Raw genomic sequence first — 18,221 nt, 5'->3', positions numbered from 1 at the left:
GGCTCAGAGACATAAAGACCCAGACAACATTTAAATTGTTTAAATTCTGTATCAGTGATGACGTTTCCAGCATCATGACTTTGTTTCACCGAGCCACCATAGAACACCTGTTGTGATCAAGCTTGTAGTCATTTTAATGACTTTATTAAAAAGCAATGAGTTGGAGACAACACCCTTACAGTCAAGACAGTCCATTTACCCACAGAACAGAATGTTATGATCCCATGCCTTGCCAATATATTCTGTATTTCTCCAACAATATAGCATTAAAATACAGCATATAATCCAAGAAAGCTTTAATATTTTGATAAGGCGAGGTTGCAGATTATGCAAGACTCAGCTGCCATATGACAAAAACATCTCAAACATGCAGGAGGAAATTCCTGCTCTTGCCAAAGATATAGAGAAAGGAAAGAGAGTGGGTGTGTAGAGGAGGAGGATTAGACTGTTAAACATATAGGGAGCTTTTTCATCCAGGTTCCATCTGAACGAATAATGATGCCGCTATTGTTTTTCCTCAGGCTGTTGGTACGATCGAGCCAAACCTGCACACTGACAATGAATCACAACATCATGGAGAAGATAAAAGAGATTAAACCTCCTAACTCAGTCATCAGAAGTCCACAGAGGTTGAGTCTTCAAGGTAAAACTAGAAACTGACTAAGGAGCGATCTAGAAATGATTGACTGACTTTTTGAATCATCCACCAAATGCTGGGGAGACACGGGGCAGGTGATAGAATTTCATATTGCAGCAGAAGACAGGACACAAGGTTCATGATTGTTTCTCATCTGCTTATATCAGCTGGGGCTCACATGATATACAGTCGCTTGCAATATGAGATGGCGTGCATGGTGAGTGTTTTTTATGTAACCAAATCTAAAGCTGGTGGATGAAAACACATGCTCAGTGATCCCACGCAAACAAAAGTAGCACTGTGAGGTCCTTTTTCCAGAAACACTGAAGAACAGTTTTTCAGTTGAAATGACCTCATCAACTGTCTATCCAGTACGAAAGTATTAGAAACATATTTAATAATATTCACAAATTAGCATGTGTTGTCAGGTTGGTTATTTTAGAAAATTCTTATTTTGATGAACCATGCTGCAGCTTTTCAGCTCTATTCATTAACTAAGCATCTGCTACAGTATTTTTCCAAGTGGTCTTTTATCCTACACAGACAGCAGATGAGTGAAATTTGCCTCACAATGACATATATATGCAAATATTTGAAAGTCTATCAAGCATAATTATCAAACACTGAAACCAACTCCTCTGTTTAATGCTCATAGGTACAAACAAATCCCACTAATCCATTCCCATATTTGTTACAACTATTCGACCTTGGCCTGATCTGCATTCCCATTCATTCAGACCTCAAGCCTGCGAGGCACGCAAGCATTTTTAATGAACGACAGTGAATTAATCCAACGTTAGAAGAGAGCAAAGTCACACATTGCGGCTCACACCAAAAGCTTCAGCATCTGAGAACAATTAAACGTCTGGTTTCCATGAGAGGCTGATTTGCCAGTTGACAGTTGCAGTGGGGGGACTCACCCCCCGAGTACCCCTTTGCCTGCACCAAATAACACCACCAGACAACACGCATTACCAATGAGGCCTGAGCGATTTTAAATCACGAAGTCAAAGAAAACAGAGTTCAAAATCAGAGCAGCAACATTACAAATGTTCCGATCCTTTTTGCAGACGTGAGAGGTGCATTCCTTGCTGGTACGTCATGCTCCCTCCCGCCCGAGGCACCGACTCAAAGATCCCTTGTTTACTCCAAAATGGCACCAAAGAATGAAGCCTCACTATTGGGTATGAGATGCTTGCACTGCCTCATTTTGAATTGTAGTGCCTATTCTCTTATTTGTTTGCTAACATAGATATAGGATACAATATGACCTTTTGGGAAATGTAGTGACTTGCTATCTTGTTCGAGTTAGAGGAGCAGATTGATACCACGTCAATGAATGTACAATATGAAGCTGAATTAACATCTTAAGAATTGCTAGTAGGTGGATTTTGTTACCTTTGAACAGAGCCAGGCCAGCTAGTTCCCCTTATTTCCCCACCAGGTTAAGCTTAAGCAACCTCACTGACTATGAAAAGCATTTCAGTATATTTCCAAAAATGTGAAGATGTATATATAAGATGCTACCTCTTTAACCTGGTAAGTATAAATTTTGTGTAAGATTAGTGCGGGTGCATGGTTTGAAAAGTTTACAGTTCAAATTTCAGACCAGCTCATTTAAGTCTGGTAAAAATGAAATCACGTCATGCTGTCTCCCCTAAATAACCACCCAGCCCATCAATGTCACCATCCAAGACACTTAACGTCTAGTTTCCCAAGTGTAGTTGCTCAGCAGTCAGTTATAATGAACTGAGCAGCTCCCAGGTGTGAACGTCTTTACTTGGACAAATGTGAAACAGTGCTCGGACAAATAAAGATCCAAGTTTCAGTGGATTCCACTGAGGTCGGCCTGTTGTCATCCACAGAAAGCCTAAACTCGCTGTGCAGAACACACTAAAGTCTCCCATAGAGGCTGTGAAACCTAACTGACCTCAAACTTCTTTATGTTTGTGGCATGACGCTCTAATTTTACACTGCGAGAAAGAAGGAAGGAACCAGCGTACCATGAGCTGAAGGTGGTCCTATTTTGTGCCTCATGAAGTTTATTTACACCACTGGTCCAATGTCAAATGGGGATAAATGGCACTGTGATGGGAACTTCTGTGGCATCAAGATGAACAACAGTCCATCAACTCAAGCTTACAATCTCCAGTGTGAGGAGAGTAAGAAGAAGCTGACTTCATCTGAAAGTAATGTGCTTTTTCCATTTGAGACAACCCCACCTCAGACACACACACACACATCATTCCCCTAACATGGATGTTTGAATTGGATTGAATGGCTCACGGTGTAGGTGTTGCCATCTTCTAACTGGTTTAACTGCTGCCAAGGACTAAAACCCCTTATCCTTGAGTAGGCTGAATCTTGGACTGTTTCAGTGGGACTACAACAAGTAAAACTGAAACAAAGGCAGAGAGAAAGAGGTGGGGAGGAAGAGAGAAGAAATAAAGGCCAGAAAACAACAACAAAAAAAAAGGGTTATAAGAAACAGATTGCTAAACATAAACACCAATCAGTTGACAGGAGTAGAAACAGGAAATTAGATTCCCGGGAGCTGGAAAATGCGTCCATGGGAGAAGAATTGGTATCAGTGATTCATTGTATTTCGCCTGGCACAGTTAGATGTGGAAAAGGAGGGTGGGAGGAATGGGGAAAAAATGAAAAAGACAAGGAAACATAGAAAGATAAGTGAAAGATGGGGAAGAGGGAGAAAGGAAAGAAATAAAGAACACTCCCAGTCCTCTTCGCTGGTCTGCCAGATACCACACGAGCTTCTGTCTTGGCTTCACAGAAGTTGCTGCACCACAATATTTCCTCTTCATCCCCAGAGTTACCTCCATATCCCCAGTGAATCTCTCTTTATGGATAGTGTGGAGAGGCTGGTGCTCCAAACAAGGCTCGCCACAGCAGCAAAAGTCTAAATAAAGTGCAGTTGCATTACAGGCATCACGCACACCCTTAATAGTAAAGTCAAGAAAGAAAAACAGGTCAAGTGAAAGAAAAGATGGAAAACTATATTCTGAGGATAACAGCTGCTATATAGTTTAAAGGGGTCTTAAAGGGTTAGTTACTCATGTAAATATGCTCATTTACTTTGCAAGAGTTAGATAAGAGGATCAATGCCACTCTCATATCCGTCTTGTTAAACAGCAAAACCAGTTAGCATTGCTTAGCAGAAAGACTGAGCCCTAACACCAGCACTAACTTACATGCTAGGAAGTCACTGCCCTCAGCCAAGAAACAGTGTGGCACATAACGTTAAACAACAATGCAGGTTGGCAGCTCATGCGAGCCCCGTGTACAAAAAGGTAGTTCTTAATAGTGGTCAGGGTTTTACTCCGAGCTGTAGCCCTTTGCTGAGTGTTGCCCTCATCATCCCATCCCTCCATAATAACAAAGATAAAGATAAAAACAATATAATTACACTTCAGTTCCTGTACAGATTAAACAAACAAGATAAAATGTTAATTAATGAGCTTTAGAAGGTGAATTATGTTGTACCTTTGGATGGAACCAGGCTCGATGTTCTCCTATTTCCTGTTTATAGGCTAAGTGAAGCCACCCGCTGTCTGGCTGCAGGTTTATACTGAAAGGACTCATGTAACTCTTGGCAAGAAAGCAAAAAAGTGAATTTCCCAAATTGTTGAACTGTTCCTTTAATACATCAGTGTTTGCTTTGCTGGACAAGGTACTCAGTTTTCTTTATGTCTAAGCACTTGAGCCACAACTTCATCCAAAAGGTCAAGATAAAAACAGAATAAATAAAATTATAAAATGCCATTTCACGAGTGACAGAAGGTCCGCTAATGCCTTTATCTCCTCCTTCTGTCATGTGGGAGAAATGTAGCTCTGTGTTTGCACCTTGTGGAAATGAGCAAAGCAATGTGGAACACAGCAAAGCCACAGTGATCAATATTATCAGTGGATTTCCTGCTGAGTCACCTGAAGCACTGGAGCCATGAAGCCCATTTGATGAGTCATGGAATTCTTGAAGCAGTAGTCATGACCTGTCGCACAGCAAACTGGAGTGGATACACAAACCTCCCAGTTATTGGATTATCATCAAAAAGAATACAAGTCAGCTACAGCAAAAGTGGTCAAAAACAAACCTTTTAAATGCTGTGTGTGGCTCATAAGGGAAACCACAACAACAGAAAAATGTATTTTCAGTCACTTCAGATTATTTGAAGTGACATATTTTTGGTCAGGTTTCCCAGTCCCAAAAGCTAACCACTGAAAATACAAAGTTTAATAATACAACATGAAACCCTTGCTTGACAATAAAACCACTGTGTCTCCCGCTTGAAATACAACAAAAGTAACAAGCTTGGCGAGAGTTTCTGCAGGGACCCAGTGAAGATGGATTGAAAGCTCCTACTGTTTTCAGGTCAGGCTAGTACATTTAAGATGATATACAATATAGACTTGCTCTGTGGAGGGAAGAAAGGCCCAGGAGCCACATGGTGGCGGCGGACTGAAGCCGGGGCTTGTGACCTTCTTTTCTTGAAGGTCCGACCTCACAGCTGCCCCCTTATGGGAAGGAGGAAGCTCGGCCTTACAACCTGGAGCCTCGCACAAGAGAGAAGAGGCCAAACTGGCAAGAGTCACGGTGCTTTGGGGGCAATGAAAAATAATTTCCTCCTGAAGATGGGCCTCAGGGGATCCAGCTTGGCCCAAAGCGGGGGAGTGTGAGCCATGCAGGAGGAACTCCGAGGCGGGGTGACTGGGAGCGTCAGGGGGAAATGTCAAAGACAGGCAGCGGCGTCAGGCTGCTGTACCCCGGACCTGTTTACTCCATATCGAAATCAAACTCCACTATGAAGGAATTCAACATCTAGTGTGTGGAGCCTGAGTCAAGCGACAGGCACTAAGTCACTAATGTGCAGTGCAGAAATGTCAAGGGGAACACTTTTATTTGAAAACCACCTTTTGGAATATATTAAGCAATAGACATGCTTTCTTAATTTCACTGCATTCTTGACAGAATGCAACTTTACATCCATGACCAACAAAATTCAATTACAAGATAGATACTGTCTACTTAATAGCTGGTAGTGTATGAAACAGTCATTAGAGAGCTCAGAAGTGGATGCACAACCTCTCCCACAGTTTTTACCAATGACTGAGTGGCAAAAAAAAGATTTAAAAGTAAAAGGGGCACCAACTGCATGCACTGAAGCTGCTGATTGTGATCTGCTCATCGTGACTTTCATCCTCTACATGAAGTGTATACCTCCATTTCTATCTCTTCTTAAACAATTCAATTACAAACCACTAATCACAAAATGTATGTTTGTATGTCAATTTGTTGGGATTTTAATGGAAATGGATCAAGAGGGTCTACACTGCCTTCAGCTGGCATTTGAAGGTCTCGTGTGAAACAGTCTGGAATAAAAATAGTATTATGAAATGGTGAAGGCATGTTTCCAGCTTTGTGCATCTGCACTTTCCCCAATCTTAAATCTCTCAGCATTTTCACAACTGTTGCCCCAGCTGTGTCTATCTGGGTATGAAGGCTTATTACTACATTTTTTAAACAATAGGAAGTGATCTGGGAGTGTTTTGTCTCTACTAGTTTCAAAGGAAAATATGTCGTATAACTTGGTTAAAAAAAAGACAAATTTTGAAGTAACAAAAGGAAATTACACAAATTACCACTTGTGTGTTTTTTCTAGTTGAACAGATGGCACCACAATTACACTGAGTGACTTTGGCAGATTCCACACTGACGAGATGTTCCAGTATTCTCCTCTTGTTAAATCAGCCGGACATTTGAAGTTTGGAAAAAGACCATGATGGAAAAATCTCCTCCTTCTGAACGTCCATCCGTTTGTTTTATGAGGAGACGATGATTGGTATTTTTACAGAGCATCCAGTGGTGTTCTTTAAGGTCACTGATTTCAGCTGTAGGCCACATTGTGCCTGAAACAAAGCTGAGAAAAGATAACAAAGAAAGACAATTTGGTGTGCGCATTAGGCTGCGTAATGTGTTCACCGCTGTTTTCATGCAGTAACTTATACATTACAGACATCAGTTCAGTTCATACATTCAGCTGACTTTTGTTTCTCAGACAAGACACTAGAAGACACAGTCAGGTCATGACCCTTACAGAAGCCAGCACTCTGCTGTATTTGCGTATAAAGTTTTCCACTTTCCCAGGCGCTTGTTTCAATACCCAGACTTCAAAGGGAACTTGAAAAGGTAAAGATATCTACCCGAACCCCACATCCACTCCCCATTTACACAAGGGGAAAGTGGAGCAATGTGGTTCATATTATTTGATAAGCATCCCATATTCTCAAAGGTATTTTAATGACCTGCGGCTAGTGCTTTCATGGTCCTGGCGCTAACTCTCCAATGACACTTAGGGAGCCTGCACATGGAAGGGTCTCGAGTGAAAAGGGCTCGCATGATCTTTATTACACAGTGACACCCGGCGTGTAGACATCGTTCAGTATGATGGAGAAGAAGATCGGTTTTCCTTTCTCCCAGACCACTGGTATTCATTATGTATCTTCTCTTTCCATCTGTCCGTTTATTTTTCGCTGTCTGGAGATGTCAGGACAAGCGTGTGTTCTTCCCCTGCCATGACTGTACGAGTGTGTACTGATGGCCGTCAGGAGGGACACATTGTGTATTGTTTTAGGCCGTGTGGTGTGCCGGCTGTCACGGCTGGCCTTGGCCGAGGTTTTCCTCGGGCCTCTGTGTTTCTCAGTCGTTACAAGTGCACTCTGTGAGGTCTTTGGCAGCCACGTCAAATCATACACTGATAAGTTTAGACCGAAAACAGAGGAGTTTTTCACAACATCATCATAAAGATTCATCTGAGCCCTGACGTCGACCACCCAGGCTCTGCTGTCAGTGAGGAGTGAGCCACTGAAAAAACTTAAAGGCTGATATGTGCCATAGATGTACTGATCTAGTAAGCTCAAAATGTTATATTCTATTTGTGCTGATTCACTGAGACTCACTTCAGTTTTGTGTAGATGTGACATTTCTTTACCTGACGACAGACAGAGTTTTTATTAAGCCCGAACATTGTGATTACTAACAGATGGACAGTCCTAAAATGAAGCGATTGAAAATAACATCCAGCAGCTTTCAGTCCAACAATCGTCCCAGATTTTTGTCATCATCGTAGAGTTACAGCAAAGTGATTGCACAAATTCCCAGCAGCACAAATGGGATATGACTGGTAAAATTTACCATAAAACAAAGTTATCAAGACATTTGCCTTTGATGCAGCGTTGAAGTTTGCAGGGTCGGGCCTGGACAAAACGTCTTGCCACTTTCCACTCTTATGTCCCGTCCTCTTGTCAACATACAGCTGCATTGTTTGCCTTCATCAAGCTACACCGCAAAAGCCAAGTCTCACCCTTCAGGGGTTGGAGTTCGGCCTCATTTACCGACATCAGAGTTTGTTTGTGTGGATGAGTTATGGACTTACTCTGCTGGTATGTTCTTTTGTGGTGATTACAAAGGCCCATACAGTGACTGGGAAGCTTCCACTAAACTGTCACACAGCAATTTCTTTGTTTCACAAAGACTTTCAGGAGGTGGCTCTTTACACAGCAAACACCCCAATTTCCCAACAGCCCCACATAGCCTCAAACTGTAAACCTGTCAATCCTTTTAGACCCCCCTGGCATCTCAGAGTCAAACAAAAAGGCCTGGATGCAAACATGAGGGTTTTACTGATGGATCTGGAATATGTATTTCTCCCTCTTGTTCATAGTGTGTATGTTGTTTTGGAATAATACTTCTGAGAATCCACATTTTCCTTTCCTCTAGGGAAGTGCAAGATTGGGGGAAAGGGGGGCGGATACAAGTCATGTTGTGGTTTTTCATGCAAAATTCTGATTTTCTTTGATGTGTTTCGAAACAGAGCGCGCAGCCCAATCGACGGTACTCGGACTGAGCAGCTACACCGGTTTGATTTTGCCCCGTGTGTCTCTCCATGATTATCTTTTGTCTTTTATGTCTGAGAAAACGTGTTGTGGATTCCTAAGCTGTAACACATTGCAAATTGAGTGTAAAATGACAGAACCATGTGAATTATGAGGGTCGGTGCATCATGATCTAAGTATGCGGTTCGTGCCGAGTGTAGATTTGCAGAAATCACTCTTCCAGCTTCAAGAAGATGAAACAGGGAGGAGCACAGAGAAAGAAAAGCAGAGCTGGAATATTTACCACAACATTTGAGATTTATACAATTAAAAGACTGTGCTCATTTCAAACTGGTGGGTCCTTGATTCTTCATACTTCTATGCCTAATTTTCTTAAATGTCTCTTGCAGTCAATGAGGTCAGACAGTGATGCTTTAAAGCAAGGCCAAAGGCTCTCTCAGGAAAAAAAGCACAAAAGAGTGCAAAATCTAACCATAGACGGTAAACAAAAACTTTCCACCACTGCAAATACTTGTCATGTTTTGGTTAATTCTGCTTGGCTGCCAGATGTGAAGGGACAAATGAGAGCACAACAGGTACCACAGGAAAGTCCTTCTCAATCATGAGGGGTTTTTTGTTTGCACCAGTTAGCCCCATTTATCCCCCATCTGGAGTCTATTCATCTGAGCAACTCTTGCTGTTTTACACAGTTTTATTTATATATCACGTAGAAGCCAGCTGAGAAAACCAATTGAAAGTATTGATGTGGGGCATTTATATCGAAACACATCACACTTTTTTCTGTATTTGTATGTAGATAAAGCAAAGCATTTTTTTTCAGCCTTGAACTCTTCTTCAGTAATATTTTGAGTGATTATCTCTTAATACTTTTCATGTATTTTGGGTGTCTGGCAGCTTTATACTTTGTTTGTAAAATTATAAGTCAAACTTGTAAAATTTGTTTTGCAGACAAAAAAATGTTATGTTTGTAAGACTGTGAAGGCTCATCAACAGAACAACACTTTGCATCTATGATGACAAAAACACATATATCTATAAATATCAAACCCTCAAGTTTTGTAGCAGCGACCTCCTTTCAGTTCAAACTGGTTTGTCTTGTGTTTATTATTTCTCAGCTTTCCTTCAAACACAAAAAACAGAATACTAATGTATGAAGTTGGAATATGAAAGGCAGCATGGCAAGTCAGAGTCCTTGATAAGCGTTGACAGAGCTGTTGAAAGCGGATTGATGTGATCGACGTGTGGAAGAGTGAGAGAGGCAAAGAAGCTGGAATGGACGAGCAGAGCATCAATCAAACAGCAGCATGTGTGATGACCGTCTCCATGAGATACCGAGTTCATGACTCCGTCTTTTATCCCTTCCTCTCCGCTTTTCTTTCCTTTTATCCCATTCTTTCCTTTCTGTGCATCGCCCTCTCTGTCTTGTCTTTGACTTTCTTTGTTTCATGCAAAAGCCGCCATGTCCAGAAGGAATAGATTTGCAGGACTGCTTTGATCCTGTTGTTATGATTCTTTCATTTGCCTCAGCCACATCCTTCTCTCCGCTGCACTCACCCCCAAGATGCTTTGAATTAGACAGGAGGATGGGATGGGAGGAGAGGAGAGGAGTGGAGGCGGGGTAGGGGGATGCTCTTGTCGAGCCCTGAGGTGGAGACCTGGCGGTTCTTAGTGTGACCTTGAATGGACAGGAATCAAGTCATTTTCTGCCTTCTTGTCTTTGTTCTCATCATCTTATCAAGTTTGACCAGGTTTTCTACGTCCTGTCGTCATTAACTAAATTGCCTACTACTACTGATCATCCACTCATCTCTTTTTTTGTTTTTGTCTTTATTTGTTGGAAACCTTTATGCGCACATTCTAATTGATTTATCTTCTGTGTCAGTAAATAAGCAAAGGGAAGTAACATGCTGTGTGATGAGAGTGAGCCGCTGAATTGTTTGGATTGACAGTGTCTAAACTAAGAGGTTTAAGTCAGCGAAGAAAACCAGTTATTACTGTGGTGATGATGTTCTCCTCTTTTGTGGTCGCTTCCTTCAATAGTACCAGCCTTCTCTTCTATCAGCCTTTTGGAGTCAAAGAGGGATAAGGTTACAACTTTGTTGTGGGTGTGTTTCGTGTGTGTGTACCTGTACTTCTGTCTCTGTTAGATCCACTTTTAAGTGGTGAAGAATAGTCTTTTTGGGTGGCCCTGACTTATTTTCAGCCAAATGAAGGTCCTGTGTGAATTCTTAATGCATGTAAGTGCTGCTTACTGATGTAATGCACGTGCATAGTGTATATTTATCCTCGTGTGCAAATCTTTTTTGTCCTTCCTGTGTGTACAGGATTCCCCTTGGGTGCAGCTAAATATTTCATGTCTTTTTGCAGGATTGTCCATGTAGTTGTTCCCTTATTCCATATACACAGAGACACTGACTTAGATGTCCTTTGTAGATAACGTTGGCAAGGAGTGTCTGAGAGCGTTTTTTTTTTAAACTGATGTAAAAAGCAATATTTACAGGATACCGTGTCTTTCAAACTCACCTGCTGTGCACTGAGCTTTTCATGAGGCTGTGCTTTACGACACTGCGAAGAGCGCCGGGTCGTTCGATGTCTTGGTTCAGCCACAATGATTTAGATTGCCTTGAGTTAATAGGTCTGCCCGGGACTAAAGGTAAAAAGATGAGATACGTGACTGCAAACTTGCTCTGATGCAGATGGCAGATGCTCTGATGCTTCTTATACTATGCAGAACAAAACAGCCTGAAAACATGAACTGTAACACAGATTCTGTTGCATATAAACTGTAAAATATTTGGATGTCAGGAAACTTGCTACACTTGCTTACTCATGGCAATGACCAGGCACCCCAACATAAACTCGGCATTGCAGTTTATTTTTGCAAAGATGAACTTGTATCCAAATGAAAAACTCCACGTCACAGTAAACAACTCATAACAACTGAATGTCTCCCCGGGTTGAGATACAATGTGAGAGAGGCAGAGGTCTCAGCTGTGAGAAAATCTCTCAGTATGAAGGGGCCCTGGGGACACTGAGTTAAACTATTGTAGACAGAGACCCCAAATATGTTTGTTGACATGAGGTGGCTGTTTGATTCCTTCTCTGAAGCAGACTTGGATGGGTACAGACACGGCAGAAAGTATGAAACAAGAAGCCACAGGCAAATGAGGTTTTACAAACACGATGAGTGATGATGATGATGTTTTTCCATGCTATGTGGTGCAGTTTTGTTGTTTTTTGTTTTAAAGATGGCCTCTAGCGCTATGAAGAGAAATGTCCTCGTCGTGTACTTTTTGCATGTACTTACTTTATTACTTGCTTTATTTTCTAATGTAAATATTCATACAGTTGCATGTAGGAAAGATACAACCTGAATAGATAACAGAAGAAAAAGTAAAATGTCCCAAGTATGCTGCCTTGCGGTACCCCAGTATCACTGCCAGAGTGTTAGTTTGAAGAAGAGCAGCAGAATTTGAGCTTTTAAAGAAGAATGTGACATTTGCAAAACTTTAAAAAATAAACATCAGGCCACAGTTTATCAAGATTTTTGTTTGCACTTCAACATTGAACTATTCACTTACAAATAATGGGTACTAAAATTCACATGTGCTATTATTCATTTGAGTACAACCTCTGACCAGGCTTACCGTGGCCTACAAAGCCCATGCTCTTTATGAGCTCTTGAGTAGCTGACATTATTAAGAGGATACTTTGAAAGAAAATTTTCACTTTAACTTTTTAACAACAACCCATAAAAGACATTGTAACTCGCAGAAACAAATTATGCCAGGCTATCACTTCCCATGTCAGAACAAATATTTGATTACGTCCGTGTGAAAAACGTCATCCGTCTGGAACTCCAGTCATCTCAAAATGTATTTGGCAAACATTATTTCACTCAAGTGTGGTGGTGGCAGGCATTAGCAGAGAGGAGAGGAAGTTTGCATGGGCTCAGACCTTGCGCCCACATATGGGACACATTTGACAGAGTAAACACACACTAGTACACACATGCACGCTCACACACTCACACACATGCTTGGCAGGACTACTGTCTATCAAACACACTGGCAGGAAAAAAAAGAGCTCGCCACGTTGCATGTGAAACACCCACACACACAGACTAAAACATACAATACACTCAATCCCCTACATATATTCTATATAGGCCCAGACACACACACACACACACACACACATTCTCCCTATCAGTTCCTGGCACATGCACACGCATTGTACCCTTTCATCCCAGAAATGTGGCGACCATTACTATAGGATGTGGGTGTGAGCTGTGATAAATAAAAAGGGATCAGAATTTGAAATGTTTACGTGGAGCTTTATAAAAAACAAACCAGAGCAGGCCTGTTTCCTACCTTCATCTTCCAGCGAAGGCCAAATTAAAACAATCAGCATCGACTCATACAATGGTTGATTATTGTACTGGCCCACACCCCCAAAACCACATATACACAGACATCTGAACACCTGCAGCAGCGCCCCCAGGAGAGAGCACGATTGCAACCCAGATCACCTTTACAGTGTTTGTACCTTTTAAATCCCTCTTTATGTACTAAAGTCCTGTTGGTGTCTGAACTGAGTCTGCATAGCTGCAGACCAGAGCTTGTTTTTGTCCCTTCAAAAGAATCTGTCATTTAAAGAATTTAAAGCACATCCTGCAGCTGCACAGGCTTCAGAATCAATCAAAGTAAAACTTTTTATTTATTTATTTATTTGTTAACATTGCTGACCGCAATCTGCCCCCTTTGATTTATATTCTATGAACAAACACAATGGAGTAAATGTTCTGTTGCTAATTTTGACTGAGCTTTGATAGTAAAAAAAAAAAATGTTGTCATCTTTGAGTTGCATTAAAACTAATCAGGCCATTATGGTTCTCCAGTATTTGTTGTACAAGTGACTAATATATCTAAAAGTTGTTTCTGTACTGACGTGCTCTGACAGGTTACATTACCTAGGTGTGAGAAAAGAAGATGCAGTGCATTAAGAACAAAAGGATCTCATCCTAGACAAATTTAGAACAAGAAAAAGTCGAAAATTTAACCTGCTGAATCTCTAGGGCTTAAAACACATATTAAAACATATGATCTCAGCGTAACAGACACGTCCCTTCTATCTAGCAAAGTATAACTCTAAAACAACAACCTCGCACAATCAGTACCAGATAATCCAATCCATGCTTAAAAAGTGAGACTAAATATAAGATTATCTCATTTACTTAAAAGGACCCCTGCATTCCCTCGTGTTGATGGATGGTTGCGACGCTGACAGAGCAACAGCAGAGAAGAACAGTCTGCATAACGTGCCTCTAACTATCAGTCTTCTTCCACCCTTCTAAACATCAGCAAACATATGATTTAAACCTCTGAAACTGACTGTTGTCTGTCATTTTAGGCTGTAGGGCAGTTTGGAAAACAATCATGTTGATCCAAAGAAAGATGTTACTGTCTGTTACTGCTGCACATTTACATGTTTATCTCCTGACATACCAGTAGCAAAAAGAAATATTAATGTGAAAACACTGCTTCAAAGTAAAGATCATATGCGCAAGTGTTTACATTTACATCCGTTGAGATCCTAGCCAAAATAAATGCTTTTGTGTTCGCAGTTCGGTGAAGGCTTCCCACATATTTTTAGTTGCCCAGCAGCAGTGAAGCTCTGAGGCTTCCGCTTGTGCTTTGAATCACCACCTGTCCACCTGTCGCTGACTCACTGAGGCTTCAGCAAACCTCAGGACTCTCCCATCGAGCGGGCGTGCCAGTGGGTGAGAAAATAAGAGAGAAGGCATACTGCGGTCAACAAAGCGTCCTTCAGTACCTCCTCCAGTGGCTTGATTAAAGAGATGGGTTGTGCTAATGGCTGCCTGGCTCTCAGACCGCAGGAGAGGACACACATCACAGATAACTCAGCCCAGAGAGGAGCAGGGCGGGAGAAACTGTCAAAATCTGTCCCTGAGGTCCGCTTAAAGTTCCGTTCTCCTTCGATCAGATCAGAGCCAGCAGTGGACTTGCTTTCAGGTCAGTCCAATAAAGAGGATGTTGCTTTCAAATACTAAAATCTTTTTAATGTTGAAATCACTAGTCATCAAAGAAAGCCTTTGTTATTATTCAGATGAATGCCTCACACATTAAAGTTCACCATTACATCCTCAATGACAAATCTATCAAGCTTTCAATAAAGCAGTAAATTCAGCACATTCAATACATTATGTTACATTACAGTGCATTAACATTGATCATGTATTGAAAATACCATTATATTTTGATTGGTGAATTAACATTAACAGTGGTTGAGTTGTATTTAGGTGAGTGGGTTCCACGGCTTTCTGGAGAGGCTGTTAATGTTCCATCTGTGCTTTTCCTGTGGTGTGTATTTTATCTGGTAGATCCTAATAAATCAGCTATAAACCACACTGTGCATCCAGTAGCGGGTGACATAGAAGCATGGCCCACATTAATGTTTGGTTGGGATTTTAATAAGCACTACAGTTCAAGTGAAATATGTCCCACGTGAGTGTAGATGAAATGAAATGTACTATTTAGCTTTTTAGGGGACGCGTTTGGGTCAAATTCAAATACCTGTGATGGACAGGGCTACATGGTTTGCTTTTACTCATCCACCTTTGCTGTATGATCAGGTCCAAACGCCAGTCTAATCGCAGCAGGGAGAGTTACATCTGTTCCTGTGTATCAGTGAAACGACTGCCTTCTCTCCAACGACAAACACTGAAATATCCTCTCACTTCAGCCTCAGCACAGTGCAAGAGCTGACTTCTAGAAACGTAAATCAAGTTACTCTCCTCCCCCGCACACACACGCACGCACACACACACACATACGTATGCTAGGACTCTAGAAAAAGCATCGGAAACCAAAGGAGCCGCACACTCCTCCTCATGGAATTCACTGAGGACAGGATGTTGGCTTCACGGTCACGCAATGCTGCTCTGATCCCAGCCTACACTCTTTATTCCCATTACGCATTATATCATCGTGTATCTGTATCAAGTGTCGAGCACTGCCAGAATGGATCAGGACCTTGTTACTGCAATCTGCATTATAAGGTGATCACTGTGCAGCCATGTCTGTATGATTAATATCTGATAAACAAGGCTGATTCGGTCTTTGTGTGTTTTCTACAATTAGTGATGTCTTTGTCATGTAGTTTCCTGTTTTTCACCCCATGGAAATGTACAGTAGAAGGAAGGATTTGGGTAAAAACATAGAGCTGAAGAATTCCCAGGTGGAGCTGTGGTTGTAGTAGTGGTAGATTTGAAAGAATCTTCAACTACTGAATAAGTTTGTGCCTCCGCATTCTCCATTGTTTGTGAGTAAACACACACACACACACACACACAAACGCCGCAGTTATACCAGCCAAAACAGTGATGTGTTCGTTGGAAACAAATAAAAATGTTTCGCATCATATGAAGAACGTTTCACATATCTGAGTAAAACCAGATTTTAGGTTTTCTGAAGTGTGTAGAGCTCAGTTTGACTGTTGCCAAAACCATTTCCCTTCGTGTCTTTTTAACTCTTCGAGCTCTTTTACGAAGCTCTGGGAAGCTGCTTATCAGTGGAGGAAATGGTTGATTTGATGTGGTGCTCCACTGTGGCCTCGCAGCTGAACCTGTACACAGGGACAAATATGCACATACTGTATGCAGGCCTCTACTCAAGCATCAGCACGTAGTCTTTCCTATTTAATTTAAAGTACTTAAATTTCATTAGGTTTCATACTGGTACTGTCATTCAGTTCTCTCAAATATGTATTGATCTCTCTAATACAATAATAAACAAATGTTCTGAGGCCTGTCCATGTTTGTAAAGAGGGTCTCAGCAGGGTCTGATCCCAGGCCAGCAACCAGTAAAACTCTCATGCTTTGTGTAGTGCTTAAAGTAATAATAGCAGACCTAAAAGGTCTTGCAATGCAAATTTTACTTGACTAAAAGTATGTATCAGAAAAAATTACCTAAAAACTAATTTACTTAGTAGTAAAAGTACTCAGTAAGTGTCTGTTATCCATTGATTTTTTTTCTGACTCATGCATTAATGTGAAAGCAGGATTTTACTGCTGTGGCTGGTTGTGGTGAAGCTTGAACTATTTTGTCTGAGATTATATCCAATGATTATTTTCACGATGGATTAATCTGCTGATTATTCTCTTTATTAATTGGTTGATTGTTTGATCTGTAAAAAATTCAGAAAATACTGAGAAATGTCACCATACTTACACAGAGCAAATAGTGACACTTTTTACTGTCTAACCAACAGCCCAAACATAAAAGTTATTAAAAATCAATTACAATAATTAAAAGGAAAAGGAGAAAATCTTCACATTTGTGAAACGTGAACAATGAAATGTATTTGAAGAACAACTGACTAACTGATCAGTTGCTTCAGCTGTACATGTGTATAATGTTCGGGAGTTTAATTTGTCACAAATGTCATATTTTATAAGCTCTTGATATGTTTTGTATGCATAAAATCTAAACATGTAAAGCTGCTAGTAATTAAAGCTGAAAATCACAAGGAGAACGCTGAAACTAAAACATTGGAGGGTAAAGGAAAAAGAAGTTTCTGGTATGCCTCAAATTAATGATCAATTACTGTGTGATCTGAGGACTTCATCAGAGCCAATTTGCACAGAGTGGCAAGCAGCAGACCTGCACAGTTGTTGCTGCTGTGCTCTCTGAAGGCACTTTCAAGCTTCACACAGCTACTTCTGACATTTTTCCTGTGCACATACTATGAATGCCCAGGAGGCGAAAGTGTTTCCCATTGTCCACATTTGTATGTTGAGACCACAAAGCACAACAGAACGCATTCATTTCTTGCAGACAAAGAGGTGCAGTGAGATGCAGCCACGAGGAGGCTCTGACCGTGAGCTTTTTGGCTCGTGCTCATCTGCTGCAATATGACCCTGCCCCCCCCCCCCAGGTTTAATATGTGTCAGTTTATTTAGGAATACACCCCTTAGGAACATAATATGAATTTAAATAATAATCAGATCATAACTACATTTTGACACAGGGCTTCTGCATAAAAGAGGCCCCACTGCTTATCATTTTCATTTTGTACAGTACGTCATTTAGTGCATAATAACAAATAAATTTGCAGCTGAATCACCACAACCTGCCTGCCACACCATGAACCTGGTGCCCCTGTCTGGGCAGCTGTCTAAAGTATGGGTCCAAGAGGGTTTAACTGGATCAATGAATGTAAGACTCTGATTGCAAGTTAGAAACCGCAAATTCTTTTGTTCCAAAGGTGTAAAGTGCAGTACCTCTGTACGTCAACAAAATTTGCCCTTGGTATTGTAATATTTAGATTTTCTGTCCCTTCAAACTGCCCCCCCAATGCACAGTAGAGAAAGTGCGTCACTACCAGCTCCCCCACCCAGAGTGATCAAGTGATGTTGTTCTGTATCTGACATGTCCTCTCTCAGGGGAGGCAGGCCCCGTTTTCCATGCCCGCAGGTTCCAGCTCTGGTGTGGGATTCCCAAGGCCTCAGGAAAGCACAGTTTACAACATTCCCACAGTGGTGGCCACTGAATGACTCTCTTCCTTTTCTACCCTCTTCTGTTTAACTGGGGTTTCTTTTTGCCCATGTTGTTGTCAGGCGGTGGTTTGGGACGCTGCCCAATGGTCCCTGGTT

The sequence above is a fragment of the Scatophagus argus genome, chromosome 11, assembly GCF_020382885.2.
Source record: "Scatophagus argus isolate fScaArg1 chromosome 11, fScaArg1.pri, whole genome shotgun sequence".
NCBI lineage: Eukaryota > Metazoa > Chordata > Actinopteri > Scatophagidae > Scatophagus > Scatophagus argus.
The sequence above is the reverse complement of the archived record's forward strand: the minus strand, read 5'-3'. Positions refer to the sequence as shown.